The 8,927-nt window shown below is 38.3% G+C and overlaps 1 protein-coding gene across 3 annotated transcripts in view; it reads left to right on the top strand.

The window, feature by feature from the left end:
- cep89 (centrosomal protein 89) overlaps window positions 1-8,927 on the top strand; it is a 137,092-nt gene that overhangs the window by 116,718 nt on the left and 11,447 nt on the right. The gene's annotated exons all lie outside the window — the stretch shown is intronic.

The raw sequence follows: 8,927 nt of genomic DNA, 5'->3' as shown, positions 1-8,927 counted from the left end.
AGCTGTCACAAAGGCACAAACCAATAACAGACAGCAGAGAGAGAGAGAGAGAGAGAGAGGGGAGGGACTCTAGACTAGCTGGCACAGCGGCAGGCTCATCTGTATAAATGTTCCATGTAGTCTCATAATTTTGAGCTCTCATAATTACATTTGCTTTCTCTTTTCGATGGCCCTGTATACCATTTATTCTTGCGGTTTAGATTTTAGTTTTGGGTTTTCCACTTTCTGACTGAAAAATATGTTAAATTGAGAAACTGGTATCAGTGCCGCACTCCCTCATGTCTAAGCATAACCTAGATTTAATAATTGATGGGAAAAAGTTTAAGGGCCCTATTTTAACTATCTGAAACGCAAGTGTCAAAGCGCGAAGCACAAGTAACATTGTGGGCGGGTCTCGGTGCTGTTGCTATTTTCCCGGCGGGATAAATGGCTCTTGCGCCCGGCACAAATCTAAAATGGGTTGGTCTGAAGTAGCTTCATTATTCATAGGTGTGGTTTGGGCGTGACGTGAATAAACCAATCAGAGCATCATCCAACATTCCCTTTAAAAGCAGGTGCGCTAGTTCCATTATGGATTGCAATTATTATGGCGTATTTACCAGGCGCACGCCAGGAGCGGTTCACAGCCAAGGAGACTGATGTTCTTGTAAGAGCAGTGAAAGACAGAGAAGTTGTGTTATATGGGGATGGGAGAAACCCACCCAAAATAGCGTTGGTTAAAAAGGCGTGGGAGGAAATAGCCACAATTGTTTCATCAGCTGGCATCCCCAGGACGTCGCACCAGTGCCGCAAGCTACAATGACATCAGAAGACAGGGAAAGTCCAAGCTTGCCAGCATCAATCGGGCACGCCGTGTAACGGGAGGTGGATCTGCCTCTACTCAGGACCTGACGCCAGCAGAGGACATCTTTATGATTTATGATTACAATTTATGATTTGCAAAAATAACTGTTGCATCTGTGTAGATTACATGAGCAGTTGTATGCGCGTTGTGCACGCTATACATTATGGTCGAGCATGTGCCCTTAAAATAGCATAATGAACAACGCGCAACGCGCCACTGACTTTAGACTAGGTTTTTTCTGGTCAGTGGCGCAATTGTTTAATGGAACAGCAAAATAGCACCAGGGATTGTTTGCGCCGGAACACGCCTCCTTTTTTGCGCTGAACCGCCCAGGGAGCGCAAGTTCATTCACTAGTTTAGCGACGTGTTTCTGGGGAAAAGCGGGCTTTGCGCGGGTGCAAAATAGGAATGACACATGCGTCGGTGTACAAAGTCAATTGCGCTGGGTGCAAGATAGGGCCCTAAGTCTTAGTTCATTATAACTAATTAAAGAAACACTTTGAAGTGTTACTTTTTATTTATTTTTTAAATAATGTTGCTCAAACAAAAAAAACAATTTATTAACTACTTATCTATTTGGAAGAGCAGAGACCTTTTTGCTGCTTTCTAAATAGTAAAAAATTCTATGTTTGTGTATCTGTATTTGCTTGCAGATGCCCCAGGCAGCTTTGAAAAATGGGTTTTACATTTTCCTACCTGTCTTGAAAAACATAATTTTCACTTTTTTTAAATAAATACCATTTCTTCAGGGCCGACAAGAGCCAAAATATATGTTACAACTAAGGTTGTAACGTTATAACAATGCCACAGTTCAGTTTGCTGTAGGGGCAGGGTTCATAGCATGGCACCAGCAATCCTAAAGAACACTGGATTCATAAAATGACTTTATCTTTATTAACTATATACATTGGCTTCACATTTCTCTTTAGTGCAGTCAGCTTAGCTTAGAAAACTAAAATAAATATACCTCCAATGCAGACTAGTCAGAAAATTGAGGCTAAAGTTTGTAAACAAACTTTGATGTTGACTTGAGAAAGCCCTGTCCTTGAAGGGGGACTCGAAGTCAGATCTTTGTGCAGTGCTGCGGCATATGTATTATTTTGGTAGCGCTGGAATTTCTATACCCACAGTGCTATTGCTCTGACATAACAGATGTCTTTCATCAGTTATTTGGTCTATAGGTCATAACATTTCCTACAGATTTGTGCCCGTTCTAAGTAAATTGGCACAGTTAGATTACATTTATTTGAATGCATTAGTGAGAGAGAGCGATTAGTCTTACTGGTCGTTCTGTGCAGTGTCTCTCGTGCTGTCTGAGACGTTGCTCTCTATGTCACAGAAAACAACGTGCGAGCACTGAATTTAGTTGTTTTGCATGTTGTTGCTCTTGAATAGTCAAAAATCGCTTGAGTGTTCAAACCTTAAAACACAAATACACTTAACAAACTTTCGTGAGGATGCAACTTCCAAGCTAGCAAATTTTATCTTGTGCATTGTCACATGTGACGTGGCTCGTCTCTCTGTCAAAGAAAACTGTTGGCGAACACTAGTGAGTTGTTTTGCATGCTTTTGCGCTCGAACAAAATTTCTTAGCAGGGGGTGTTCAGTGCGCCATGAGTGAACTGTATGTACTGTAGTTGGTCTATCATGGTTTTCTGGTCTGGAAATATTGCACCCCTACTTACAACTCACAAAGCATCCTTTTCAAGTTTGCTTGAAACTTTGTTTATTGTACAGAGTAGAGTTTAAAAAAAACTGAAATCAATTACAATTCAAAAATTGAGTTCAATTACATGATCTGATTTAAAGCTACACTATTTAATTTTTCGGTCAGCTAAAGGGTGCTTATTCAAAACAAAGGCATAGTTTGATGATGCCAGGTTTGAGCGCAGAATCGAGCAGGGCTGAGTGTTGAGGGAGCTGACCAAGGCTGCTGAAGCGATTGTTGCGCAACACACAGCTCGCAAGCAGCAGGACTTTTATTATGAAGGAACACAGTTGTCAGCGTTTTGACACAGAGGTAACACAGCTCTGTTTATCATATCAGATACATTTAAGTGTGCTTAAAAAGATAATATGATGTTACTCTGTGCGTTCGCTTAGCGACTGCTGTGACATTTGCACACTGTTTAGAGTAAAGTGTTTCTGCCAAATAAGCAAATAAGGGTAACTTATGCCAAATATGGCGACTCCCTTAGACATATATATATTTATATATATATATATATTTATATATATATATATATATATATATATATATATATATATATATATATATATATATATATATATATGCACACACACACACACACACACACATATACAGGCCAAAAGTTTGGATACATTGCTATTTGTAATGTACTATTTGTAATATATATATAAATACTGGTCCAACTCAACTCCTTGCAGTGCACTCACTCGCATGCTTACAGTCTTTCTCTCTCTATCTCAACCCTGCATCAAAGCTCATTTTGAAGTCAGTTCCCTTCCCAAGCTTGAGTGTGAGGGTTTTAAATGTCAGCTTTGATACGTCAGTAAAATCTTCTTTAGAAGAATGTGTTTTTATACATGTGTGTTTGACATTGTGAATCATATTAAACGGAAATGACTACTCTGTTATTCATATTCACCGTTTATGCTCTTAATATGCAGCTGGTCACCCATCCGCTTCAACCACTTGATATGTTTTATTTTTTATTTTTTTATTGTTTTTGACATTATCTTTTGGCACTAAACTCAGTGAATACAGGAGCTGTTTTCAGGAACTGATGTTGCATTATTTGGCCTTAAAACCTGTAGTAATTCACCAAATGATCATGTCTGTGATTACCACTGCTCATAATGCTGCCATCACACACTTTTTCTCTTTTTTCCTATTTTTCTTCACAAGTTTATTTATAATTGTTTGTGGTGGAATGCTCTCTGGTCGAGTGCTCTGTGTATTCATAAACACTTACTCAACTGGGTCCTTGTGGAACCTTTTCAATACAAACAATGTGCATACGCACACATGGCAGATTTATTAAAACAGATATATGCCATGTTCATGAGCTTCCTAAAATGACATAAAAACTGAAAACTAAAAATAATTTACTCACTACCAAACTTGTATGATTTATGTGGAGAACAAAATAATACAAACTGCTGTTTAAAAGATTTGGGATCTTTTTTTGTTTTGTTTCAAAGTCAAAATACAGTAGTAAAAAATGTAAAAAATGTAAGATTGTGAAATGTACAATTCAAAATGTAATTTATTCCTGTGATGGCAAAGCTGAATATTCAGTGTTTAGTGTCACATGATCCTTCAGAAATCATGCTAATATTCTGATTTGGGACTCAAGAAACATTTCTTATTATTATCAATGTTGAAAACAGTGCTGCTTAATATTTTTGTGGAAACTGATTTATTTTTTTCTGGAATTTTTGATTTAAAAAAATCGTGAAAGAACCACATTTCTTAAAATAGAAATCTTTCGAAAAGTATTTAAAACTGACTTTTACTGTAAAAACGCATCAAATGTATTTTGTGTAGAGCCAAAGGAAGAAAGTTATAGAGGATTAGAATGACATGAGGATGGCTAAATTAAATAATTAAAATTTTTAGGTTAACTAAATTTCTGGAGAATTTTATTCCAACTATGGGCTAGTTTGCAGTGCTATGTGGGGGCAAGTGAGAGAAAAAGTTCAATTGTGGGCCAAAGGTGGCACTCATGGGGATCTGGAGAGATCTAATCTAGCTAATCTTTTACTGCTCATATTGCTTCTGTAGGCTGCTGAAACATTAGCTTCCAATCATATAGAGATTAGTGTGTGTGCTCTGAGATTTGTGAGTAAGAAAGAGAGATAAAAAGCTTGGTTAAACTTAAATGTCACCTTGCTGTGTGAATGAGAACAGAACATAAAGAAAAGAAAAGAATGAAAAGAGAAAAGAAAGGGAAGATTAATGGACATAAATAAATTACATATTAGCTTTGTCAAATTATATAGTCTTCCCCCTCATTTTATTGTTATGAGTATGTGTCATTTATAGTAATTCCTTCTTCCTCATCCCAGTAGTGTTGAATGACAACTGTGTGTCTCTAGACCGGGTAAACCCAGCCTGATCTGCCGGCGATTTGATTTCCCCTGGAGCTCAGGCTGGAAACCTGTTCATTAATTAATCCTGCTTCTGTTACACATTTGCGGGAACCAATCACAGACTGGCTTATCAAGCTTGCGCGCTATTGGCGGTTTAACACAATTATGGATAGAGAAGGATTGATCACGCCTCTTGTTGTGTGATTGGTTGAAGGACTATCTAATTGCATACATGGTCATTTGAATTATGCTCGTTGATCACATCTCTTGTGCAGTAGAAAAATATATAAGCTGTGTCTCATTTCATTTAATTTTAAAGGATGCGTCCTCCGGAGGACACATCGCAGTATACAGAGTGTGCTGGATCAGAATTAAATGAGACGTCCTTTGTAGGACACACAGGCAGGAAGTATCAGGTTGCTATGCCAACATGTTCAGCCTCGTTGTGCTCTCACACCAGTTATATGAATGAAAATTATTTATAACTTGAAAATGACTATGAAATGTTTATTGCCTTGACAGCAATGTACTGTTCTAAATGTTTAAAAAGCTCTAAACACTTGTAATCCTGTTAACCACAATCTGTTTGAGGTAAAACAGCTTAAAAAACATCTGGCGATGGTGCCATTTTTTCAAATAATATAAAAAAATATTTGATGGTTGTTTATGGCGACGCAAAGAATTGTAGGCTATCTGCAGCAGCGAAGGATATACCTCATGCACACATCTGAATTCCTGTAAAAGAAGGGTGCATTCGAAGGTTGCATTTGGAGTGTCCTACTCACTTTTTTGAAATGAGACAGCCTTATGACGCATGCAGCCTTCGAATGCCTCCGGAGGACGCAGCCTTATGAAATGAGACACAACTAGTGAAGACTCTTAACAGATTGAGCTTTGTCTGGTGATAGAAAGACATGTCTGTGGCAGCAGGTCAGAGGTGAACCCATTTTTTATTTTATGTTTCCTGTGGTGTTCTTATATTGTTAGTACTGTTTTAACATCAAAAAATTTCATAATTTAGAAATGAAAGGCATTTTTCTATATTGATATCAGCCTTCTGGCTTGAATGCTCTGTTTCAAGGGGTGTGTCTGCTGTGAGACTTCAGAGAGACGGAGCTGGGGAAAGATTGCTGAGAAAGGGTTATTGTACCGAGTTGTTGAGAGCGTGAGTTTATTTTGTTTGTATACACTCACCTAAAGGACTATTAGGAACACCTGTTGAATTTATCATTAATGCAATTGTCTAATCAGCCAGTCACATGGCAGTTGTTCAATTCATTTAGGGGTGTGGTCCTGGTCAAGACAATCTCCTGAACTCCAAACTGAATGTCAGAATGGGAAAGAAAGGTGATTTAAGCAATTTTGAGCGTGGCATGGTTGTTGGTGCCAGACAGGCCGGTCTGATTATTTCACAATCTGCTTAGTTACTGGGGTTTTCACGCGCAACCATTTTTAGTGTTTACAAAGAATGGTGTGAAAAGGGGTAAAACATCCAGTATGCGGCAGTCCTGTGGGCGAAAATGCCTTGTTGATGCTAGAGGTCAGAGGAGAATGGGCCAACTGATTCAAGCTGATAGAAGAGCAACTTTGACTGAAATAACCACTCGTTACAACCCGAGGTATGCAGCAAAGCATTTGTGAAGCCACAACACACACAACCTTGATGCGGATGGGCTACAACAGCAGAAGACCCCACCGGGTACCACTCATCTCCACTACAAATAGAAAAAAGAGGCTACAATTTGCACAAGCTCACCAAAATTGGACAGTTGAAGACTGGAAAAATGTTGCCTGGTCTGATGAGTCTCGATTTCTGTTGAGGTATTCAGATGGTAGAGTCAGAGTTTGGCGTAAACTGAATGAGAACATGCATTCATCATGCCTTGTTACCACTGTGCAGGCTGCTGCTGGTGGTGTAATGGTGTGGGGATGTTTTCTTGGCACACTTTAGGCCCCTTAGTGCCAATTGGGCATTGTTTAAATGCCACGGCCTACCTGGGCATTGTTTCTGGGTCATTAATGTAGTAGAAATGTGAAATTATTTTTTTATTTAGTTCTTTCTAGACTAAGAAAAAACAGAAAATGTATTTTTGTCTCATGGGGATGAAAGACAACAATTCCCAGAATGCTTCACTGCCCTACGAGGCCACTTATGTTCCTAATAATCCTTTAGGTGAGTGTATGAGAGCTCTGAATAAACACGAGTGAACTTTTAAACATTATTTCTTTCACAAAATGCTTTTACCACAACTAACAACAAACACAACATCGACATGAATACAGTAAGCGCTTCTGTTGAGCAGCTTAACAGTGTCAGTTATTATAACAGCAGTTTGGACAAGTGTTTAGATACTCTCGCGAGGTGTGCTTCAAACATTATAAAGGGTGTTCTTTGATTGCTCTCTGTAGTTGATCATTTAAATAACAGATTTGTTTCGTGCTACTAACAGAAACAACGTTAAGTTGATCGTTCTAGTGACTGGCTTGATTCACTGATGCATCAAGGCGGCCAGCGGCGGGACTGACAGTATTAAACAATTCTCTGGGCAGGCAAAGCAGAGGAAGGGGAGGAAACCTTTCCTGGTATGACGTCATAGCAGGATAATTCAAGATCAGCTCGTCTGGGCTGTCATTTTCTCAAAGGCAGAGAAAGACAGCCTGAATTCGGTTTACACCGATAAAAATTTCTAGCCACTTGGGGACAATATTCAAGCTAGGGGAACTCATATTATTTTGAAAAAACTAATTAACTCATTTACTCAAACTCATTTTAAAACTCAAAATTAAAATGTCAAGCCATGGGACCTTTAATGTCTTGTTTTCTCTTCCTGCTAATCCCTCTCCTGTTTGTCTTTCTGCATAAAACTGTGTCTTTTAATCATTATTTTTTTAAATACAGTTTAATGCAGGGGACAGATGTTCTCATGGCTACATTACTTAGCTTGAGGTGAACATGGCTGTATTTTGTATCGCTTTGTTGAGTTGACTGACAGAACTGATGGACGAACAATGGAAAAATGTCATTTACAAATTACAGCCTGCAGAAAGGCTTGTCATTCTAATAATGTGCAACCCTTTTTGCAGAAAAGCATAGTTTGAATAATAGTTTTGTGGATTTATTAAATAATTTTTATTTATTTAAATATTTAAGTTATTAGGCATCGATTAAAAGAAGGAAAATGTGTTTGGATCTGAAAAAGCAGTTTTTAAAAATGTTTGTTTACCTTTCTTGTCATGTTAGCATTTTAAAAATGAAGGAGTATGAAAAGGTTTTTGTATTTTGTAGGTCAGTTTGGTGTAAGTGATTTTAGCAGAACACACCATTTAAAATACACCAATGCATCAACATACGTCTCACATCTCTGCTTGAGATTATTTTTCATGTGTATTTACATCAGGATATTTTTTCCTCATTAGAGAAACACACACACACACACACATTTATTGAGACACTCTTATGCAATTAGAGACCTGTAGCCGTTGTGATTGCACCCTGTCACCCTGACCCTACCACACTTAATGACGCTCCGTTTTCTTTGGGTCCAGACAGGTCGTGACTCATGACATGTTAAAACATTAATTTGCCTACCAGCCATTCTGTGTGAGCTGAGACCTTGCATTACATTCTAAATGTCGCTCTGCAGTGCTGCAGGTCAGATGAAACATTGACTTCATTTCCACACACTCAGCGTAGAAGATACTTGTATAAGTATTAAATAATTTGATGTCAATAGTGGCCATAATTTGTGTATAATATACATGATTAGCAATGACTTGCAGTAACATTCAGTCTTTGTTGTTCTCTCAAACCTGAGCACAGGTTTGTGTTCGTGTGTGTGCATGTGCTAGCCTATATGGTGATTTGTTCCAGCAGTATGGCTGAATCATCCCTCATCCCTGAATCAAGTCTGTAATCCATTATACACCAATAATGAATTATATTAGTCATGTGTGTGAATTGGATTAATGCTGCAGAGTGGCCATTTGTGCACCTAATTTAACTTTG

The sequence above is a fragment of the Pseudorasbora parva genome, chromosome 1, assembly GCF_024679245.1.
Source record: "Pseudorasbora parva isolate DD20220531a chromosome 1, ASM2467924v1, whole genome shotgun sequence".
NCBI lineage: Eukaryota > Metazoa > Chordata > Actinopteri > Cypriniformes > Gobionidae > Pseudorasbora > Pseudorasbora parva.
This window is presented reverse-complemented; position numbering and strand designations above follow the sequence as displayed.